At 34.7% G+C, this 25203-nt stretch overlaps 1 long non-coding RNA gene and 1 other non-coding gene across 4 annotated transcripts in view; one reads left to right on the top strand and one right to left on the bottom strand.

Annotated features, from left to right (window-relative positions):
* Positions 1–9660: 9660 nt before the first annotated feature.
* The window catches only part of LOC144318317 (uncharacterized), a 28946-nt gene continuing 13403 nt past the window's right edge, over positions 9661–25203 (bottom strand). For all 3 annotated transcript variants that reach the window (XR_013384167.1, XR_013384166.1, XR_013384168.1), the window contains 4 exons: positions 14049–14158; positions 12360–12421; positions 10812–10848; positions 9661–10192 (listed from right to left, as the gene is read on the bottom strand). This is a non-coding gene — a long non-coding RNA (uncharacterized LOC144318317). The remainder of the gene's footprint in view (positions 10193–10811; positions 10849–12359; positions 12422–14048; positions 14159–25203) is intronic.
* LOC144319871 (U6 spliceosomal RNA) lies at positions 12913–13019 on the top strand. Its single transcript, XR_013385559.1, has one exon. It is a non-coding gene; the product is annotated as a U6 spliceosomal RNA (small nuclear RNA).

The raw sequence follows: 25203 nt of genomic DNA on the forward strand, positions 1-25203 counted from the left end.
AAAGAGGCCAGTTAGGAGAGGACCAGAGAAATGTGAAAGATGATGGTGAATTGGACTATGGTGATAAAAATGGATGTGGTGAAGTTGAGGAGAGTAGATATTTTTAAAATACTGGCTTGTTGTCCTTGAACGTGGAAGATCTCTATGTATTTAGTTCTTTTATTTTTTAATTTATTTTTTAAAGATTTTATTTACTTATTCGTGAGAAACACAGAGAGAGAGGCAGAGACATAGGCAGAAGGAGAAGCAGGCTCCCTGTGGGGAACCAGATGTGGGACTCGATCCCAGGACCCCAGGGTCACAACCTGAGCCAAAGACAGATGCTCAACTGCTGAGCCACTCAGGTGTCCCTATTTAGGTCTTTTATAATGCCTCTCACCAATGTTAAATTTTCTACATACATATCTGTACATTTTTTGTTTCTGTTATTACCATAAAGAGCACCCCTCCTGCCACTTCTCATTCTTGCTCTCCCTCCTTTCAACACTTTTTCAGATTGTTACTTGTGTGAGATACCATTTATTTTTGTATAGTGTCTGCATAACATGGGTAAAACCCTGCTGAATTCTTATTAATTCTAGCAATTTGTCTATAGATAATTCCAGGTATTTTATGTGGTCAATAATATCATCTATAAATCATGTTTTCTTTCTTTAAGTATTCTTTAAATATTTATGCTCGTAATTTATTTTGCTTCTCTTATTGTACTGAAAAAGATCCTCAATAAAATTGGAATAAAATTTAGCGATATGGGCATTCTTGGCTTGTTCCGGATTATGAGGGGAATACATTTCATATTTTACCACTAAGGATATTTGTAGTAGACTTTTGGTATATATCTTTTATCAGGATAAGAAGCTCCCTTCTATTCTTAGTTTTCTTGGCTCTCTGTCTGAAGAGATGCTGAATTTTATAAAATTCCTACATCTCTTAGATGATCTTGTGTTTTTCCCTTTAAATATGTTTATGTAGTTTAATAGATTTGCAATGTGAAAATATATTTGTACTCCTAAGATAAGTCAAACTTGGTCATGTGTGTTTTTTATGCTATTCTGGATTGAGTTTGTAAATCTATTGTTTAAATTTTTGATATTCATAAATGAGATAAAGCTATGATTTTCCTTGTGAAAACTGTTCTTGTCTAGTTTATAAGTGATACCAGTACTTCTATTTCTCAGGTTTCAAATCCACTGTACAGAATTTGTACACACGAAAGTGGTAAAGGATATTTTAATACCTTAGTCCTGTTCACTAATATCATACTTACTAATATCTTTACTTAATCACTACATACCTTTAATATCTTACTTACCAATACTTAATATGTGGATTTCCTACATATTGACACAATTCAAAGATTTGTGTTAGGCCACATGGATATTTTACGGTAACACATGTTTGCCTTAGCTAATGAAATCAACACTCAGTCAATATGTATTATGTCCGTTGTGCTTTTGTAATTCATAAGGGATGATTAACTTATGTTGATGGGTAAACAACACAAGAATGATTATGCTATGGGGCTAAGGTGTTGCAAACCAATTCCTACAGGAGTGTGAAGTTTTGAACATATGAATGTTAAATCGGAATCACTATGTAAAGTGTCTACTATTTTATTATACATGCATTTTTTTTTTCAAAAGTTTTGTGTGTGTATTAGTTCCCAGATCTCTGCCCTAGCCACCACGGCTCCTGTTATTGTGTCTGCCTGCTTTTAGATTACCTAACATTTTCAAGTTAACTGAGTCTTATTAATAGTGATTTGACTAATTCACTCAAAGGTCAGAGATCTTTTCAAGCTGTAAGTCTCTTTAAGTTGGTGTCACTTCTAGATTTCACCAGACTACAGAAGTTGTTAAATAAATAGATTGATTAGAACTGAATACTTAAAAACAACAACTTAGAAGAAAATTTAAACAGCTTAATCTACAGCTTAATAATATCAAGAAGTTGTTTAAATGGATTATATTTTTTTCTTCACAGTGTTATGGAATTAAGCATTTGTGTTATACAATGGTAGTGGTTTGAAAACTCCAGAGATGTATTTATTTGACAACACGATGAACTCCTTGTGTAGGATTACCAGATATAAATGCAAGACATAGAATATTTGGGACATATACAAATAAATATTTGGTGTTTATTCAAATTTTACTTTTTGAATTTTTCAATTTATTCAGTTGTACCTGGATGTCTTACAGTTTTGTTTGCTGAATCTGGCAACCCTCTCCCTTGGGGAATTAAAAACAAAAATAAGTTTTCATAAACACAGTGTATAATTTTAAAGTAGCACCCAGCTCATCTGACTAAGTCTATCATGTAATCACTTCAAATGGTTAACATCTGTTCTGGTTATTCAAAAATAAGAAAGCAAGTCAATTGGGAGAGTTGGTGTACATCCTTTCTACACATTTAAATAGAATTTTAGGCAGTTCTTGGTATGCGGTCTTTTACATGTGAGATGGAAATATGTAGGACAATAAGAACAAGTGAGGGAAAAAGGAGTTGCTACATTCTCTCCTGACAATGGCTGGGGGTGAAGACTTCTTTCAGTAGTCGGGTCTAGGGTCACTTTGAGCAACTAGCTCAAGATGCCTGGACATTCACGGATGTATTAGAGATGGATGTAAATGAAGGAAGAGCGCAAAACTCTGAAACACAGTTACTTGGAAAATTGACTTATGGGTCCAAGGCCAGAGAATAGTTTGGTTAAAAAGTAAGCGAAATAAAAAAAAAAAAAAAAAAAGAAAAGAAAAAGTAAGTGAAATAACTGATATTTTCAACTAGTCTCTCTATTCACCAGGCAAGACCTGCTGCCTTTAACTGCCCATTCTACAATCTGATGAGAAATCCCGGGATTATTTTAAAGAGGAAATACTGTTAAATGCTCTTTCTGTCGATAAATTTTCAGTTTCTGAGAAGTTTATTTTCCAAGCAGAAATAATTCCCATTTCCATAAATAAAATTGCAATTAGGCTGAGAAGAAAAATTCCAAATAACTTGAAAGCCATTTTGGGAATTTGCATTAAACCAAATAGAGAAGTCACATAATGACTTATGTGGCTTTTTAAATGGCCATAGCTAAGTGTGCAAATTATCTCATAGAGTTAAATACTGCAGGTAATAATGTAATTTGAGCAGAGAGGAAGGAAATTCTTACTAAGTTTTAGTGATTAAGTAGGTTTTTTACTATAATTTGGTAAAAGCCCCCTGGCTTCCAATACAACTCGCCACCTTGAGTTTAACTCTCATTTATGAAAATCAAGGCAAAGTGAAAGGTCAAACCAACATGATATGCAAAACTCATCAATATCAAATTTCCCATTTTAATGTATGTTTACATTAAATTCCAAAAAAAGTTAAGATAAAATGCCAAGTTGTCAAATATTTATTTATGAATAAAAAACTTTAATATTATCTCTTACTAGTGTGCCTTTACTTAGAAATAGAAGACTGCTCAGGAAGCTGAATATCAGTCCAGTTTCAATAATTAGTCATGTTTGTCAGTGAAGCTTCCATATTTTGAGTAGTAGAATATTCTTAAGCCCTCTGGCATTAATGTTAATACTAACTAAAGAGCACTGTTGCCAATAAACAGCAAATGATTCACTTTCTAAACTTGTGTTTTAAAAAAAAAATAAACTTGTGTTTTCTGAAAATTAACTTGAATTGGATCTGTCATTTCTTAATTCAAGAATATATGTTTTTTATATGTGTAATTACTTTTTTTGATATTTTGTGGATTTTTTTCATTTTTTATAATGATTTTTCTCTGCTCTCAATGGTTTAATATATGATAGACTAAAATACTTAGGGCAAATTACCTGTTAGGATAGGGTTTATAGGTATCATGGATTGTGCAAAACCATTTGCAGTTGAATAATACTCCTTATATGTTAATATAGAAGCTTATTATCTCTCTAATATATATCACTTTGGCTGGGAATAAACTTGTCTGTAAAGAATATTATTGAGCAGAAAGCACATTTGATTCTAGCAGTCACGTTGGTCAATTCCCAGTGCAAAAAAAAGTCCAAGAGTCTGAATGTTTTTTGTTCAGACTTCTGAATAAGGGATGGAAAGAAACTTTTCATCAGCTCTTTAGCTCTCCAGAGTAGAAGTCTAAAGGTATCTTTTTGGTCCATGAATAGATTACCAAGAATTTATTTGACATTTAATGAATTCTGGGTGCCATGCAACATAGTGCACAGTATAGTCTGTGTCTTCAGAGCTTTCCTATTTATTTAAAAAATGGGTTTTTGGTGAAAGAATCAGGTGTACATTTAGCTGCATTAAAGTGAGACACTGTACAACCATGTGTCTGTCTATTGTGTTGCAAAGTGCAAATTCCTCATCTGGAATTTTATACTCCATAGAATGAGCACACCCTCTTTCAAAGTTTTTGGACCATTGTTTGTCCTGCGTATAGATTCCACCATAGTTTGATGGAGCTGTTTGTAATTAGTTAAAACTAATATTAGCCAGTTTTTCGAGTGCTCATCATGTGTCAGGTATTTTACAAGCATGAAATCATTTAAGCCTGACAATAATTCTACAAGGTAGTTACTACTATTACCCTTACTTTATAACCTGAAAAAAAAGAAAGGGGATAAAAGGGCAAAGCATGAAGATGTTGGGCAACTTGCCCAAGGTCATGGAACTAGAGGTTGGCATTGTCAGCAGGTGAACCTCAGCTGGCTGGTCCCAGGGCGTGCAGGTGTAATCGCAATGTTATGCCTCCTTCTTGCCTGCTCTTCAGCTTCTGACCTTGTGTTCTCGTTCCTCCTTACAATGCTTCCTTCCACCATTAAAACTTTTTCTTTTTATTGAATTCCTGTTCATCTTTGAAGGTTGTTCTCAAAAGGCACCTTTTCTTATTGACCATACACAATGTCCCCCTTCTGCTATTCTAAACTTCTCTATAACACTTTAACTCTTTTCAGCTATTTATTAAATTTTACCTTGTATTTTTGTAATATTTGCACGTATCTGCATTGGGAGATTATCAGCTTCTTGGCTGTCTCTTAATTCACTCATTTACTTATTCAACTGAATGAATGAATTCATTTATTCCTTCAACTCTGTCATTGCGCAAGTCTCTGCAGGACATGGAATTAGAGTTCTTGAGCACAAGAAAAAGCTTTTAGAGTAATTATAACAAATAATTACAATAGCAGTGGGGTCAGGACAATGACAATAAGGTGCAAATATGGGAAAACCAGGAGTTCAAACTGAAACTAGCTGGTGATTGGGGAGGTGAAAGACAAGAAAAACTTCTTAAGTTCTTGATATAGAGCTGAAAGCCTGGCATTGAAATGATTGGCGAAGAAATGGATGTTATAGTCCATAGTGCCACAGCACTGTGTTCCCGCATGTAGTAGGTGCTTAGCAAACATTGGCCGAATTTAATCAGATTAAAATCGTTTCCATTCATTGCCCTGTTTGTCATTTACATGTTCTCCTACCATGCGGACCCAGTGAGAACAACTTTGACGCTACTGATCAGAAAAGACTTTATAGAAATGAAAAGTTTCAGCTTTTTGTGAAGTTTGTTGAGCGATCTCACAATTGCACATCATGGCTAATAGTTTGGCAAATACTATGGGCTTTGTAGTCTTTATTTTCTTTAAAGCTCTCTATTTTTTTAGAGATTGTTAGATAAATACATGTCAGCACTCCACACAGAGTGTGCAGAACAGAACATTCAAGGATAAATCCTACCAACCTGAAGGGATAAAAGAATTTTTAAAAAGTCAACTTGCATTTCAGGTGGTTAGTCTGGGCAAAAAGAGAATAGAAACAGCTTTTATTTAGCCCATTCAATAATTCAAATCACTGGAGAACGGTAGTGGTGTCATCCCCAGGCAGCAAATTCTCTTATTTATTTTTAAAAATATTTTTTTTCTGCCAATGGTCTATTTCTACCATCTAATGAAAGCTGAGGATCGATTCTTCCCTGGTGAGTGCAGAGAGTTGGCCAAATGTGGCTGCATCACAGGTGACATATGTCAATACCTATGGAATTATAAAAATAGGCAGCCAGCATTGGCTCTGGTGTTTTAACATTAAAAAAATGTAGTATAAAGCTATGAGAACATGTGTGTTCTCTATGATCTTTGTACCAGGAAAGGTGTGATCGATATTTCCAGTCTAAAAGCACTCATGCTTTTTTTTTTTTGCAATATTGTGGAAAATTGAGTGTCTTTCATAGCAATTGTACGTATAAAATGTTTACTTGAAATTTACTTAAATAAATTTTCCTTAGCATAGTATTAAAGAAAAAGAACAGTGTTTTCCATAGCATATGCCCGCATTTGTGCTTTAATCCTAACAGCCTCATTTTCCAAAGGTTTATTTACATAAGTGCTTTCTCTGTAAATGTTACATTAGGAAAAAATACACACATTCACATAACCTTTTAAATCAACCACTGCTGGCAAAATGAATGGAGGAGACCCAAGAAATATGCCAAGAGTGGTTTGGAAATGTAGTTAGCCTTAATGCTGTTTGTAAAATTCATTTTAACTTTGATGCCTGATTGCATTGCAACACTTTTTCAAGATTCCATCTGGCACCCTAAGTGTAGTGGGTAATCTGTGCTGAAAAGGGAGTTTGGGAGGTGTTAAGTACATTGCCTCATGGGGATCTTGGACTAGGCTTTTTAGGCAGAGGTACTTTTAACCGATTAATATCTGGTGAATCTGACTTTGGTCTTCATTCTGTGCCCTGGAGACCTGCTTTTTTGGGTAGGATCTAACTTCACTACCTTTTTAGTGTATGATAATGAGACCAAAGGGCCCCCTTCTAACATGGTGAAAGGGATTGCCCTCAGATATTTAAACTCCTTTCACTTTCTAGATGCATTTTTTAAGATTTAGCCACATATGGTTTTATTTTATTATTTACTTATTTTTAAGAAGCCCTGTGCCCAGCGTGGAACCCAACACGGAGCTTGAACTCATGATCCTGAGATCAAGACCTGAGCTGAGATCAAAAGTTAGATGCTTAACCAACTGAGCCACCTAGGAGCCCTTCTACATGCACTTTTAAAGGAGCTAATGAAATTGACCAACTGTTTTGATCTTGAATGGGTAAAATCTACAAAGATAAAGCCAGAAAAACAAAAGTCAGACACATCCTAATAACTGAGGGAAATTTTTGATGAGTTCTTCAAATTTTGTTCAATTCTCAAACTTACTTTTATCATTCTGATGTCATATTTTCTAAATTCATTGGGTACATTTTTTCTTTGGTTTGGCACGGACCCAAATGTTGTAATTGTGAGACCACAAAACAAAGTAATTTGCTTTTTCTGTGTAAGTTCTGAATTATTTTTATAAATGTTTTACCTTAGAAACATAAATGTTTAAAATTGAGAGAGATACCAGCAAACCTTATTTTAGTCACTTTTAATGTTAACTTTCTAAGGACAATTTAAGAAAATTCTGTCTCTAGTATATCCTCCTACTGTCCTCCCTAGGGGGGCAAAATTCTTTCTCAAGATTACACTGCCATCTGTTTTCATTCGTTTGGTATTTGGTTGCAATTGTTTCACAGGGTATATTTTTGAATAATAATTAATAGAAGTAAATCAAACCTCTCAGAGAAATAATTCTCATATGTGGAATAACAAAACCAGATGAAAATATGACTGGAAATATCAAGTTTATTTTCAAAGTTAAGGACTGGAGAGTTTGCCTTGTGACCTTGATCAAGGTCAATAGGACTCATGTGAATAAGTCTTGGCAAAATGCTCCAAAATGCTATCCCCAGCAAGTATCTAAGGAAACTGGAACCAGGTAAAAAAGGTCAAGAAAACACAGGGCCATGAAAGAAAGAAAATCTCAGAAATCCATTCTTTGTAAAAGCTAGACTAACATGTTCTATTAAATCATTCAGTATTTTTGGCAGTATATTGGAAGTAAAATTTTATACTTTAGAGCAACCATGACTAATTCTTCTACCTGCTGTCCCTTGGTCTCTATATTTTTTCATTGGTGTTTTCTTTCTGTAGCTCTGCTGAATTCCTCTTGGGGGAAGACCAATGAAGAGTCCATTTTCTCGTTATTCAATATGGTCTAAAAATCTCATCAGCATGCTGATCTCACTTTGAAATCAATGGAGTCTCGGCCCCCTGAAGAGGTATTTAACTAAATGAGAAACAGCTCATGGGAAAATGACAGGGAAACCATTTTATCATACTAATGTACATTTCAAATCCAGATGTAAAAACTTGATGGACAATAGAAGGCAAAATTGTTTGACAAAGACCATGATGCAAAGAAACCTATTATATCAAGAATTAATTTAGTTCATGTAACAAATGTCTCAATTAGACAAAGGGGGGAATAAAAAGAGGCAAATGTTAATGTCATTAAGTTAATGTAATTAATGTTTAGGCAGGATGATTCAGCATAATTCAATACTTATTTGAACTCCTGAGCTAACAAGTTGTATACCAGGTTCTGTAATTTTTTATTGTCTATGACCAGAAACAACATTTTCAGAATTATAAATTGTACCTTTGAGTATATTACTGTATAGAAGTTTATATTATCTGTATTTTATCATAGAAGCATGATTGTTTCCGGGAATAATCAGAAATCTGGTTATTTCCTGGGAATATTATTTCCTTTGTAGGTCAGCTCAGTGGTAAGCCTCATTCCCCGGGGCTTCTCACTTTTTTCAACACTGGGAGTCTTGTCATTCTCCAAGACTTTCAAACTCACACAGAAACTTTTCAACATGAGAGTAGAACCATTTGCTATGCAGTCTGTATCCTTTCTATCATTTACTTTTCATTTACATTTATGTAAAGTTACATACATTTACATAAGTAAAAACATGGAAATTTTCATTCACATTTCAGGCATTTATTGAGGACAACCATTCCTATGTTAGAGTCATCCATCCTTTCACCTTCTATTTTCCTATGTGATGTCACTATATCAATCACCCCAAATATTTCAACTCTCGTGGCTTCTTATTCCTCTATGTCGACGTCTCTCCTCATATTTGTCCAGGGACTTACCTCCACAGCCCAATCCTGAACATTGCCCTCACCTGAAATGGATTAGAAGCATCATTTCTTTTCAGAAAACCTTACCAGCATTCCCTACACTCTTGTTCTTTGATCTTGTTGGGCCTTCAGTCCCTTGACATCCAACTTCATCTTCTATTCCTGGACTTACTTTAAGGTATTCCTTCCTTTTCTCAACATTCTTTTCACTTCAGGTGTCCTTTAGCTAATAGCCTCAGGTCCTTTGCTTCCCTGGCTTTGTACGTCATCCCTTAAAAATCTCTCTGCAAATCAAAAACCATTAAAAATTGCCTTCTACTTTCTTACACCTGTTAGAGTTTAAAATCGGAGGCAATTACACTTTAACAGCTGCTCTCTGATTTATTTCAACAACTATCCTGATCTTTCCATCTGTCATGCACTTTACTTTGTTCTCCTGCACACTTAGAGATAATCTTGACTTTTCTTTCTAAGAGAGAAGAGTATGAGCCACCAACATGACCTTTCTTTATTAACTCTCTGTCCTCTTACAAACATGTCTATGTCTGCCTCAAGCTTCGTTTTCTTTTCTTCAGTCTTTCTTCCTCTCTTTCCATCTTTTTCTTAAATATCAGTACTAAAAACAAACAAAAACAAAGATGTATCTCCAGATTACACCCCACTTTATATGGCACCAGTGTATCTTAACAAGTCTTGTGTGTGTGTGTCGCTAGTTAAGTCACTTAACCTGGTAAGTTCGGGTTCATCAATGTTCAGTGTTTGGCCAGTGTCACACTGCTCGTGGTAGAGCAGCAACCCATTTCAAGTCTTGTTACTTGTTATTTATCTTTTCATCTGCAATCTTCCAAATTAAATGTGCGCTCCCTATTCATTGTATCCATCACAGTGCTTAGCCCAGTACTTTTCTTGGCTTCATCCATGATAAAGTAATCACAGTGATTCATTGCTTTAAATTCTGCACTTAAAGGATATAATCACGTAACCTCTGCTCTTGGTGTCCAATTTAAAGAAATGTAACAGAAGATCCTTTTCAATGGCAGTCCAATGGAGGCTGGCATGATCTTTCGAATGCTTGAAAAGAGTAATGGTTTACATCACTGAACTATAAAATTGTACTGCCGACTCCTAATGACCTTCTTGACTGTCAAGATTTCCCTCTGGTTCTCCAAATGCCTGAAATTATAAAAGAAGAAAAATTTGAAATACTAAAATCATATTAGAAACTGCACCTGGAGAAAATGCTTCCAGGGGTCATAAAATCGCTAGGTTATGCAGATGAAACAATTTTATTTGAAAAAAATCATAAAGAGAACTTATGCCATGAATCAAAGTATCTAAAAAGAGATAGTAAAAAAACTACTGCATTTTTTTTCAATTTTCTATTCCATTTGGGACAAATATTTATCAGATACATTAAAGAAAAGTTTTTGTCAAAATAACTTTGGCATATACAATTGTGAAATTATTTGGAGTTGCTGCTTTTCAGTCATATTGTGGATATTGCTTTTGAGTATAGCAATAGAATAACATTTCTCTCACTTGAAGTATGAAAAGTAATTTTCCTACTTTACTTTTCTTTCCTACTATTTCTCGGATATTATTGCCCTTATGTCCCCTATAAGTGTCACATCTGATTGGATGCATTTCCATAAGCTTTTCTAGATTTTATTAAATGTGCATCTTTATTTTAGAGGATAGATGACAACAAAAAGATTAAATCCACATGTTAAATCCAGGTGCATCTGAAGAGACATACTTGAGTTTGAAGATATTAGTAGGGGAAAAGTTTTACCTGTCTTATTTACTGGAGTACTATTCAAGGGCATTACCTGTCATAAGAGAATGTAAAGAAAAGGAAACACATATCAGCATATGGGTTGGCTTTTAAAACCACCCATGCAGTTTGAACCAATTTACTACTTGCCTAATATGACATACACCATAATGAGAGAAATGCTAGAAATCCCAGCCATAAAACTGATGTCATTAAACCGTCATGGGCAGAACACCGTGCATCTTTGTCCTGTTAATGTGTATAATTAGAGACCCCTTGTTCATTTCATGGCAATTATAAAATTTTTTCCAATTGTACCAGTCACATCATTTGCATTCCTTCACATTCTGTAGTATCAGCTCATGAGATGTATTAAATGGGAATCACTCATTGTGATGTGAAAAAGGAGATCAGGAGATGAAACAAATGACTCTCTTTTGCTATCAGTTTGGGAAAACTGATGAAAGTGTTGGAAGGAAGCTGGCCAGATGGTAAAGTGTTTTATCAGAGACTAAATTACAGTGCGGTAGTTTGATATGTTCAGTAATACCTGCTAAAACATTAAAAGTGAGAGAGCAATAAAATGACATGTAACCTCAAAAACATTTGCCCATTCTAGGTTTGAGCATTCTTCTTTGAACTTACTCATTTTTGCTCTGGCAGAACTGGGGAAGGGGATATGGCTTTTCATGTAGTCATTGTGCCTTGAATTAGACTAATAGCTGGTTCCATTAGGTTTGTCAGTAGAAGTAGAATTTGCCAGTATCCTACTCTGTCACTTAAAAACTATTCTCTAGGGGGATTATGTGGCAGATGCAGGCTTATACATGTTAGAGTGAGTAACTCTTCACTGGAGTTTTATGGAAAGACTTTTTTGGCTTTCTGGGATGCATTTAGAACCCTCTTCTCTCTGTCAACTCTGTGAATTGTTTACTTGAAATTCATTCATTTAATAAGAACATAGGAGTGCCATTTGGAGAAAATCCTACCCACACCAACCCCTTCATCTTCGCCTAATTCTATTCCATTGGATCCCATTGAAAGAGAAAAATGAGAGGCTTCTTTGTGGATACAAACTCTCTTCTCACCCTACTTCCAGCCAGAGCCTCTCATTCCTTCCTAGGCCTCTACCTTCAGTGTCTGTCCTCATGGCACCCACATTGTCCTGCTGTAGCAAGAATTCCTCATCTTGATATCTGATCACCCTTGATCTCTGGTCACATTCCCTCTCCCCACTCCTTAGTGTCTGATCACCCTAGCCTGACCTCGGCAAGGATCCTATCAAGTCGATTTAGCCAGACTCTCCCCTTATCCTTGAAGTTTCCTATCAGTACCTTTCTATCCATTCACCACCACCCTACCACTTGGCTATGAATTTCTCCTGCCCATGCTGTATTTAGAATTGAACTCAGTTCTATGCTGAGGTCTCTTTCCTCCTGTTTTAACAGTTCTGAATGTGTTCTTACTACTTAAAAAAAAAAAAAAAACTAAAAAATTTATGAAAACAACTTTGCAAGTTATAGATAACTATTAGCAATGAGAAATAATTATTGTCATTATACACACCAATAAATTGTGTCAGGTGGAGACTCAGTTGATTTTTCTCACTCCCCACTCCCCAAATACTCCTGTGAAAAAGCCAGTATTAGGTCATTTGCAAGTTTATTTCAACATTTCTTTATTCTACATATGTTTGTAGTTCTTTGATTTCTTTTTTGATAGACAAATGAATTTTTATAAAGATTTATTTATTTTTGTGTGTGTGTGAGAGAGAGAGAGCACATGGGTGGAGGTAGGGACAGGGGAGAGAGAACCTCAAGCAGACTCCCTGCTGAGCACAGAACCTGATGTGTGGGGCTCTGTCCAAGGACCCTGAGATCGTGACCTGCTGAAACCAAGAGTTGGTTGCTCAACTGCCTGAGCCACTCAAGTGACCCAGACAGAAAGGTTTTCAAAGACCAGTCTCATATTGGGCGAGTCACATTACAAAAGCAGGTAGAAATTGAAGAAAATGATGGCAAATTAGATTATTTGTAATTGATCTCTCTTCTAATTTCTTGTACTTCTTAAGGTGAGTATGCCTTAGTTTTGGGGATAAAAACTAAATATTTGGTTTATAGTGCTCACTTCAGCAGCACATATACTAAAATTGGAACAACACAGAGAAGATTAGCCTGGCCCCTGAGCAAGGATGACATGCAAATTTGTGAAGTGTTCCATATTTTTCTGATGGTATCACAGGTGCAGACGTATGTCCAAACTCATCACATTGTATACATTAAATATGTGCAGGTGTTTGTGTATCAATTATACTTTAATAAAGCTATAAAAAAATCAGTACTTGTTATAAAAGTTGATCAAATCCAAATGTGATCTGTACCAGAGTTAATAGTATTATATGAACTTCAGCTTCCTGGTTTTGAAAATGTGTTATGCTAAAATAAAAAAAATATTTTAAAAATAAATATTTGGTTTATGGTGGGTATTTATTGGATGACAAACACTACATAATTATCATATAGGATAAATAACTCTCACTACATCTTACATTTTTTGGGAAGAAAAAAAATGTTGAATTTAATTCAAATCAACTCAGTTCATTTCAAATATGCCTCTACCGTGTCTTAGAGGTACTTTAATGAGAAAAGTTCTTGTTATCCAAGTTAAATATATTGTGTGTAGTTTTCTGAGGTTCTTATGGAAAACTATTGTATAATTATAAGGTACTTCCAAGATTTGTATGTAAACAATAATCAATTCTGGTTATTGCCAGAAGGTAGTGCCTTTTTAAAAAAAGTTGGTTTTCACCAATAACCTTACTCAGACATAGATATATTTAGGCTTTCATGTCAGTCCCTTAGCCTTCATTAGTACCAAGTATTTATGCATGATGGAGAACGTGTTGATATAGAGAAATGATGCATTCTGACTATTAAATTCAGGAAGACTACATTTGCAGGCATGGATTTTGAGGTGATGGTTTCATGCTCAACTGCAATTATTTAAAATTCTTTTAAGGAAGTTCTTATATTCATAATTACTTTGACTAAGTATAAACAATAGATAAATACTTTTCAAAGACAACATCACTAAACAATTTTTTATGACTTTTTTAGAGAAAAAGATATGTATGTTTCTTTTGCATATGTAATGCTGTAGTACCTTGAAATGGAAGAGACCATATATTAGTTAGTTAGGGCTGCTATAACAAAACACAGACTGGTTGGTTTAAAGAACAGAAATTTATTTTCTCACCATCCTGGAGGCTGGAAAGTCCAAGATCAAGGTGTCAGCAAATTCGGTGTCTAGTGAAGGTGTCCTGGCTTATAGACAGCTCCCTCTCACTATGTTCTCACGTGGCCTTCCTTGGAGTGCAAGGAAAGGTAGAGGAAGAGACAAAGACAGAGACAAAGGGAGGGAGAGAAAGAGAGTGTGAGCGAACTCTGGTGTCTATTGTTATAAATCCTATGAAATCAGGGACTCACTCTTATGCCCTCATTTAACCTTAATTATTTCCTTAGAAACCCTGTCTCTAGATATAGCCATGTTGGAGGTTAGGGCTTCAACATATGAATTTTAGGGGGATACAAGCATTCAGCTCATAACAGACCATATAGTTCAACTCTGATGAAAACTTTTGACTCTGCGTATAAGCATTTTGTTACAAACTAGAGAATGAATTATTCAATCTGAATAATATTTGCTTATACTAGCACAGTTACACCTTATAGAGAAACTGACTCTAGCTTCATGAAACCAACTTTAGTGCAAATATAAGACATATTTATATTCTGTTAATGAAATATGTTTCCATAGTGCAGTGCAATTGGTGAATTCTGATCTATTGTCTCATTAGTTTGAAATCAGACCCTTACATTGGAGTGAAAGTATAATATTCACTTACATTGCAGCTGTCCTGAAAAAAAGTTTACATTTTTCCATTTCTGTGACAAAACCCTTTGATTTTTACTGATAATCAAAATGAGACTCTAATAACAGCTTATTGTATTATAAAAGTAAGAAGTTAGTTACTAACTAAGTTCCAGTTGAAATCTATTGATTCATTGTGATTGTATCCTCCAAAATATCTACTATTCAGGTCCTATAGAAATGCAGTTATTATAGGCTATATGTCTGCCAAAGTGAGATTGTATCAACTGATATATTTTCACTCATATGTTACATTTAAAATTTCTCTCCAAGGTTTGTACATGAACCCACTGAATCATCACTTGGTTAACAATATCTGATACACTTCAGTGTCTTCTGGTTTATTATTTTCTCTTGTCTATGACATGAAGTGCAATGATTCAACTAAAGCCAAGTCACACCAACCTTCTTCTTTCTTACACTGTCACCTTGCCCAAGATTTATATCCAAGCAGAAATGAGAAAAAGAAGTGAGCCCCGGGGTTTGGGGGGCTGCTGGGGATCAAGTCCCGCATCAGGCTGATGACTGAGATGTATTTGATTATTACTATAAAATTGCTTACTCTTGGTACATTCTAAAAAAGTAAGAATGTTCTTTAGAAGTAAAACTTTCACTCTTTGCAGGTGACATGATACTATATATAGAAAACTCAGAAGACTCCACCATGAAACTAGTAGAGCTGATAAATGAATTCAGTAAGATCATGGGATAAAAACAATCAATATACAGAAATCCACTGCATTTTTATGCACTAATAATGAAGCAACATAAAGAGAAATCAAGAAAGCAACCCCATTTACTATTGTACCAAAAATAATAAAATACCAAGGGAGGTGAGGGACCTGTACTCTGAAAACTATAAAACATTGATGAAAGAAATTTGAGATGGCACAAATGGAAAGAGTCCATCCTCATGATTTGGAAAAACAAATATTTCTAAAATGTCCATACATTTTAAGTAATCTACAGATTTAACGCAATCCCTAACAAAGTACCATCATCATTTTTCACAGAACTAGAACAAATACTCATAAGATTTGTATGGAGCCACAAAGAAACCCTGAATAGCCAAAACAATCTTGAAAAAGAAAAACAAAGTTGGAGGTATTACAGTTACAGATTTCAAGTTATACTACAAAGCTGAAGTAATTAAAACAGTATAGTAATGGCACAAAAATAGACACATAGATCAAGGCAACAGGACAGAAAGCCCAGAAACAAATCCATGATTATATGGTCAATTAATCTTCGACAAAGGAGGCAAGAACATGCAGTGGGAAAAAAGAGTCACTTCAACAAATGGTTTTGGGAAAACTACCACTGTCTCATACCAGACACAAAATAAACTCAAAATGGGGTGGCTCAGCAGTTTAGCGCCTGCCTTCATGATCCTGGGGTTCCGGGATCGAGTCCCACATCAGGCTCCATGCATGGAGCCTGCTTCTCCCTCTGCCTGTGTCTCTGCCTCTCTCTCTATCTCTGTGTGTCTCTCATGAATATATAAAATCTTTAAAAAATAAAATAAAATAAGCTCAAAATGGATTGAAGACCTAAATGTTAGATCTGAAATCATAAAAAGCCTAGAAGAGGGTACAAGCAGTAATTTCTCTGACATCTATCACATCAGTATTTTCTTGACATGTCTCCTGAGGCAAGGGAAATTAAAGCAAAAGTAATTTTTTAGGACTACATCAAAATAAAAAGCTTCTGTACAGTGAAGGAAACAATTAACAAAACTAAAAGACAACCTATTAAAAGGAAGAAGATATTTGCAAATGGCATCTAATAAAGGGTTAGTATCCAAAATATATATAAAGAACTTACACAACTAAACTTTCAAAACACAAACTAATAAATGAGCACAAGATATGAACCGATATTTCTCCAAAGAAGACGTACAGGTGACCAACAGGCACATGAAAAGATGCTCAACATCACTCACCATCAGGGAAATACCTCACACCTGTGAAATGGCTAAAATCAAAAACACAAGAAACAAATGTTGGCAAGAATGTGGAGAAAAAGGAACTCTTATGCCTTGTTGGTGAGAATGCAGATTGGCACCGCCACTGTGGAAACCAGTATGGAGGTTGCTCAAAAAATTAAAAATAGAACTACCCTATGATCCAGTAATTGCACTACTGAGTATTTACCCAATAGTCAAATCACAGAAGCAGTGCAAGTGTCCGTTTTTAGATAAATGGAGAAAGAAGATGTGAAGTGATATATATATATATATATCTATATGAAATGGAATATTAGAATATTACTCCAGCATAGAAAAGAATGAAGTTTTGCCATTTGCAATGACATGGATGGGCTGGAGAGTACAATATGAAGTGAAACAAGTCAGCCAGAGAAAGACAAATACCATATGATTTCACTTATATGTGGAATTTAAGAAAGAAAATAAATTGAACAAAAGGAAAAAAAAAGAGAGAGAGAGAGACAAACCAAGGAACAGTTTTAACTATAGGGAACAAGCTTTTGGTTACCAGAGCAGGGGGTGTGGTGGGGGGGGAGGGATGGGTGAAAGAGGTAAAGGGGATTACCATGAGGAACACACTTACCATGAGGAGCATTGAGTAATGTATGGAATTGTTGAATCACTATAATGTACGCCTGAAACTAATATAACACTGTATGTTAATTATCCTGGACTTAAAAAACTTGAGAAAAAATAGAAATGTTCTTTATACTTTTAGCGTTCGGTGGTGATTGTTTTTCCTTAGGCATGTCTTTCCAAATGTCTCTCAGGTTCCTAGTATGGGTATCACTACATTACTGTTGTTTCTGTGGTCTGTTTTCTTTTTTCTTTCTATTTTTTCTTTTTTTTTTTTGTGGTCTGTTTTCTATTTCTTTTTGTTGAAGTGGGGTTAAATGCTGTTGCACAGTATGTGGAATTGAAGAGTCACATAAGCATGTCTGCCAATGATCTCGAAAGGCAGCATTCTCATTGAAGGTTTTGAAAATAGTTGAAGGACTTTCCTTCCCATTGTTTTCCCAGAAACTGACCATTAGAATGATTTTCAGAGTTACTTTCTTGACTTTAGAAAATACTCCTTTGTGGTCATCTAATAAATTACATGGACTCCTCTGCCTTTTGGCAATCTTCCCATAGTACGTCTATTGTTATGCTGATTTACAAAAGGGAACACATAAATTGATGCACATGGAGACCCCATTATTGTGGGGTTCTCGTGCAAATGTTATTTATTGGGAGCGGATCACTAGGAATTATAAGAAAAATAGTTGGTATTGACCCAGCTCCTGTAATTATCATACTCAGCCATTTAAATCACAGCTATATGCAGCCAAAGATCCACGAACACAATTCCCAGTAATATCATTGAAATTCAGCAGACAGACTTTGGAGCCAGACAAACCTGAATTTAAATTCCAGGTTCACCACACATAAACTTAATCTTCTGGAAGTCACTAACTTGTCTAAACTTCTGTTTCTTCATTGGAGGTTGATGAAATTAGAGATTATGTCTATAACCACCTAGTACAAGACCTGACAAAACTTTGAGAGTCAATAAGTTGTTAGTATCGTTTTTGGTTACACATCTGTGAGGATATAAGTCATTGCTTGTTCCTCATAAAGTATTAGAGATTACAGATTTAGTCTCTAGCTATGTATGGCTTTGTAGGAAATTTGCTCAGTGGTAAATATTTGTTAGTTTTTATAAGAGCAACGTGAAAATTTTAAATGTTTCAATACATTTGTATTTATGAAATATTATCCTATATAAATTGTAGCAAGTAGATTGCAAGGCAAAAGCGTAGGCATAGGACCCAGTTAGTCCAAATTCAGTGTGATGATAATTTGGGAAAAGGTGCTGGCAATCTGATGGAAAGGTGTAACTGGGTTGGAGAAGTATTTATGATAGATTCAAGAAGATCTGATGACAGAAAATAGGTTGTAGCAGGTAGGTTCAAAGAAAATTTCCAGATTTTTCACCTGTTTGTGCTCTCATTCAACACAAAAGAAAACAATAGAGTAAAATCAGACTTAGGGATAAAGTAAATTCAATGTTTTTAAAATTGATTCATAATTGGCATGCAATGAAGTGGACAGATACTAAATGTTCATTTTGACATGTTTTTACTATTTCCCGCACTAGTGCAATCATAGCATAATATAGAGGTGCCTGGGTGGTTCAGTGGGTTAAGTGTCTACCTTCGGCACAGCTCATGACCCTGGGGTCCTGGGATGGAGTCCTGAGTCGGGCTCCCTGCTCTGTAGGGCATCTGCTTCTCTTTCTGCCTGCCACTCTCCCTGCTTGCGCTCATTTTTTCTACCTCTGTCAAATAAATAAATAGATAAAATATTTTTTTTTAAAAAATCACAGCACAAAATAATGTGTGGAACATTTTCATTACCTCAGAAAATTCCCTCATGTCCCTTTCAAGTTGATTTCACCTCTCTTCTAGGCAGTGCTTTTATGAATTCTATTATCATCGATTGGTTTTGTGAATCCTCATACTGTGGATAAATGGTATCACGCTGAATGCATTTTCTGTGATGGGCTTTTCATTTTAACAAAATATTTTTGAGAACATTGTGTGTAGCTCATTCTTTTACATTGCTGAATAGTATTCCATTGTATGAAACTATCCCAATTTGTCCATTTTCCTATTGTCAGGCTCTTGGATGGTTTCTGGTTTGGACTATTATGGGTAAAATTGCTATATTCTTATACAAAGCTTCTTGAAGCCATTTGTATTTTAAGTTACTATCAAAGAATGGTATTGCTGGATTGTAGACTAGATGTATGCTTAATTTTAATAAGAAACTGGCAAACAGTTCTCCAAAATGTTTTCCATTTTATACTCTCAACAGTACTGTATGAGAGTTTACACTGTTCCACATTCTGTCCTGTATTTAGTGTATCTTGTTTATTTGCCATTCTAGTAGATGTGAACAGATGTCTGTGGTTTTCATTTTAATTTGTATGATTATGAATGATTATATTTCACGCAGGTATTTTGATCAACATTTGTCAAAAACAAAAACAAACAACCTTTTTTTCCCCCAATTGGCCAGATATTTGAGTCTATTTTTGGACTATCCTGTGCATGGATCTTACACGAATATCATACTGTCCCAGTTATTATAAGTTTTAAAATCAGTTTGTATAATTCCTTTAACTCTTTCATTTTTTTTCAGGAGGGTTTTCTAGATTTTTTACATTTATGTATGAGTTTTAGAATCTTCTCACCAATTTCTATGAGAAATCCTGTTGGGATTTTGTTGAATCCACAGAACAATTTAGAGACATGGACATCTCTAAAACATTGAGCCTTCCAATTCATAAAATGGCAAATCTCTCCCTTTATGCCACCATTAATTTCTTTAAACAGTGTTTTCTATTTTTCAGTACGCAGGTTGTGTATATCTTTCACCTGATTTAGTTGTAATACTTTTTATGTTGCTTTAATGGTATTGTTTATTGCTAGTAGATAGGAATGTAAATCATTTTTATATTTTTATTTTGAATCCTATGAGCTTGATCAATTCGTTTATTAGTTCTAGTCATTTTTTTGGTAGACTCTAGAATTTCACATATACATAAATCATGAAACTTTCAAATAAATATGGTTTACTTATTTCTAGGGTTTTTTTTGTCTTTTATTTATTCTTAGACATTTTTACCTGTACTGCACTGACTAGGACATCCACTACAATGCTGAATAGAAGTGGTGAGACAGTATCTCCGTCTATTCCCTATCTTGGAGGAAAGGGCTTAGTATTTCATTAGAAAATGTGATGTTAATATTAGGCTTTTCATAAATGCCCCTTATTGGGTGAAGGAAATTTTCTTCTATTCTTAATCTGAGTAGTTTTTTTTTAATCATGAATGAGTGTAGAATTTTGCCAAATGCTTTTTATGTTTCTTGAGAAATTCATGTCGCTTCATCTTTCCTCTCTTATTCTGATAGTGGATTGAGTTCTATTTATTTTTGAATGATACATTAACCTAAATTTCTGGGTTAAACTGTATTTGGCTATAACATAGTATCCTTTTTATGTATGACTGGATTGGATTCACTAATATTTTGTTATGGATTCTGTCATCTGTGCTTATTAGAGATATTGGCCTATATTTTTTCTTGTAATATTTTAACCATAAGCTTATTCTGGTTTATAAGATGGATTGGAAAATGCTCTCTCTTTTACTAATTTCTGAAAGTTTGTGTATGATAGCTATTTTTTCTTTCTTAAATGCTTGGTAGAACTTAATAGTGAAGCTGAGCCTACAGTTCTTTGTGGGAAAAATATAATATTAATTTCCTTAATAGGTATGGATCTCTTGCATTTCTATTTCTTTTTGTGTAAGTTGAAATTGTCCATTTCATCTAAGTTGTCAAATCACTGGCATAAAGTTACTAAAAATATTCTCATAATCATTTTAATAATTTCAGTATTTCTAATTACTTCCTCCTTTTCATTCCTGCTATTGTTAATTTGTGTTCTCTCTCCATGAAATACAGCGGGCTAACTTGTTAGTTTTCAAGAAGGGTAGAAGTCCTTCCAGCCTTTGACAGTAACTTGAGTAAATTTTTCAGCAGCCCCAAATTTGACTAATTTTAAATTAACAATAGTCATTTGCTATATTACCAGCTTTTTTCATTTGCCAGCTATCTCAATCCATTAATACTTGTACAGTATTTTTCAATTTCTTGGTGCAAATTAGTCTTCAGAGCTAATACTTGAAGAAGCTTCGTAAGTGCTAATTTCATTAATAACTGAAATTTAAATATACAGTATTTCTTTGCAGCTGAGAGGTACTTTGGTGGGTCCATGTTGACATTACTTGCACCATCAGGTAAAACTAGATTAAGTAATTTATTGAGCCATTAGGAATTATTGCCCATTAAGGCAACTCTTTTTGGAAATATAATAATGAATAAGGCACAGTTCCTGCCCTAAAAGAGCATACAATTGAGTATTGGGAAGGACAAGTTACTATGACATTATGGTTTACTCTAATAAGCAATGTGATAAAAATCGGCAAAAAGAACGTAAAAGAAGGTGATTCTAAGGGGAGATACCATAAACTAAATTCTGAGGAATAAGTAAGAGTTAGGTAATCTGTTCCCAGATTGCTGCCTTTCAGAGACTGCAAAAATGCAATCTATCATTAGTCACAGATGCTGTATTTGCAAATTTGCCTACTTGCTAAAATATATTTGTAATCCCCAAATCAATATTTGTGACATTTTTACAGTCATTTACAGATATGCACAGAGCAATGAATGATTTGAGTGGCCCAACGTCCATGTCCCTGTTCCCAGCTCTGCCATCCTGCATCAGCTCCCCTGGTGTAAGCAAGTATCTTTTTTCATGGCCTATTTGGTGCTCTATTTTCTGCATTTTTGTGCTTTTTTTGGTGGTGGTTTCACTGTTTAAAATAGCCCCAAGCATGATGTTGAAGGGCTTTCTAGTGTTTCTGAACACAAGAAGGCTGTGCTATGCCTTAGGGAGAAAATACAAGTGTTAGGTAAGCTTTGTTCAGGCATGAGTTATAGTGCTATTGGCTATGAGTTTAGTATTAATGAATCAACTACATATATCAACTACGTAAGTGCTTTTAAGCAGTAACACACATAAAGCAAAGTTATGTATTGATCGTTGGTTGAAAAGGTTGTGACCTGAAGCTCACAGGAGCCTAAGCCTGTGTTGCCTCTACAAGCCATTGCTCAGAATTCAATTGCTCCATTTTTGCAGTGACTTTATAGGACACGCTTACTACAGATAAAGAAAATTGACTATAAATGTCTTATGTTTTAAGTTACTAAGTTTTACCATCTGGGTTTCCCCAGCTATCCAAAAATAGAGCATTTTTATAAGAACTTTGGTAAGCTGAAGTGGCATGAAACAAAGAAGTAATTACCGTTCGTTTATATGGAAACATTTTTAGGCATTTCCAGACCTAAAAGACAACCTCTCTGATACCTTTAGCAAGTAGATTTTCCTGATACCTTAAGACACATCTTCTTAGTGAATTCATAAAATCAATTGAGATGAAGCACAAATGTTCACAGACCCAGTTCAAGGCTACTGAGTCTTGATGCTGAGATGCTGAGTGTAGTTCCTGGGGGAGGAGCTTGGTGGGGCTGCTGTGCTGCTCCAAGTGCACACTCCCTCTGTAATAGCCCACAGCAAGACACACACTGAATGCTACTTTCAATTTTTTTTTTTTCCATAAAAGCAAAAATCCTCTTTGGATTTATTTTGGTTAGCAAAAACAGGTAGTAATGCAAGTCTTTCATAAAAGCAAAGTGGCATAACGTGGACTTTTGATATCCATAATTGGTTATGCAGCAAAAGATAACTAATGTAACGTATAAAGTCCAATGATACAACCTTTTTATAATCTTAAAACTAAATCACATGGGAAAACATGTCTAATGGCTTACCTGAAATGTTTGGGGACAGAATAAATGCATACACTTGCAGGTGGATATTTACTCTGGAATCAGCATTGCTCTCTAAACTGTTTATTTGAAATTATTGTGTTTTAAGAGATTCTGAGCAGTTTTCTACTTGAAAGCAATTTAATGTACCAAGAGGTGGCCACATCAGATGCCATCGGACTTAACTTGGTTTTGAGGATCTCTTCTAGCAATGTGTTGTGGACAACATACCAATATTAGAAAATACCTGCTTTGTGGATTTAATGTTCTAAAGTCAGTTTGAAAAACAGATAAACAAGAGTATACTGGATATGTGGAGGAAAGAGTAAAACTTGACAACCTAAGATCTCTGATGGTTTGCATCCTCCACAACTACTTTATGCTTGTTTTAGCTTGTTAAGACAATAATTATTATTTAAGTTCTAGAAGAACTTTGCCTAGTTCTGATTAACACATAGAGGTGATGGGTGAGCCATTAGTGAAAGATTAAATTATTGGTTTTTTTTTTTTTTTTGGAAAGTCTCATTTAGTTTATAAAAGGGGCCGATTGTGTATAAAAATAGAAAATTGCTGAATTGGTCACAGGCATCCTTCTGAGATTAGATCAATGGCAGCTGCAAAACCACTGGGAGACACAAAAACAGCATTTTAGCCTTCACTAAAAAGACTTTGTGTCTCACTTTCATGTAGCTCTGGCCCATGCCTTGCTGCCAGCTCAGCTGTTAAATTACTGTGAGATTGAAGAACAAGTTGGGGCTAGTTCTATTGATAAGGAAAATAATTTAGGAAGTTCATGTGTTCATTCCCCAAAATGGTACTTTAAAAGGATAAAGAATAATAATCATAATGTTCAATTGTTCAATGTATACACAGATCTTAAGAGATATAAGAAAAGTAAAATGTTTTACCTGTGAAATTAAATATCTATTGAAAATTTTTAAAATTGTGCATCTTAGAAAGAACAATGATTCTGAAAATCAATAGGTTATCTGGCTTGGGAAAAATATAAAGGTACAAATAATGTATTTTAAAATTTTAACAGATAACTGAAACATTGTATATATCAGATCTTCCAGGATTCTTTTTTTTTAGGTCTTACTAATAGTCAGATTTTGGTGTTTGAGCACAGCAACAGGAATCTCGGCACTTACTCATATTCTTTGTAGTTTCTGATGTCGCTCTGAAAATCACAAGAGACATGACCTATTTGAAATTTAGTTTCTGCTTAGACACAAAGTCACAATTCTTGCTTTCATCTACCACAGGAATGGGAAGAAAGCATGGCCTGGGAAGAAATTAATCAAGTATTTTGCTTCTATTCCCTTCCCTGATATGACCTCTTGCCCTGTTCCACCAGGTCAATAATTCCCATGGGGGTGAGGGGTTATGGCAAACAGACCTCAAGACATTGGTTCAAAAAAACCAAAAAACCCAAAAACTAATGGCTACAAAAATAGCAAATTTTGGAACTGGAGAGGAGTTCCTATTAGGACTACCCATTTAAAATTTCCATGTTTTAAAAGTCTCAATAAACGCTCATATTCCTGAAAACCACAAAGTGGCTTAAATAAGATTTTATTTCCTTTAAGTAATCCACAAGGAGCCTGAAATATAACTACATTCTAATGTATTATACCTTAATAGATGCAAATTATTATTGAAATTGACTGTAGTTGTATTTTATTTTATTTTTTCATAGAATTACATTCAATCTAGCCTTTAGTCTACCCTGCTGGAAATTTTCTTCACTAGAAAATCTATTAGAAACTTTGATCTCTTGTTGAATTTACCCAATAACCAGTTCAGTTCACTGATCTGATTCTAAAATCTAAGCATATGAAAAGACTGGAATAATTGGTTTCCTTGAATTACACAGATTCATACGGATAGAATCTTTGGAAGAAACAGGAAAGCTGAAAATACTGCGAAAAGATTTCCTTCATTGGTTTCTTTGTGCTAGAAAGAACAATAAATTAGTTTTTATCTCTGAAACAAAATATTACCAATAAAAGATAATGAAATAATATGTTTTACTATAAAGATGTTTAATTTACAT

This window comes from Canis aureus, chromosome 8 (assembly GCF_053574225.1).
Source record: "Canis aureus isolate CA01 chromosome 8, VMU_Caureus_v.1.0, whole genome shotgun sequence".
Lineage (NCBI taxonomy): Eukaryota > Metazoa > Chordata > Mammalia > Carnivora > Canidae > Canis > Canis aureus.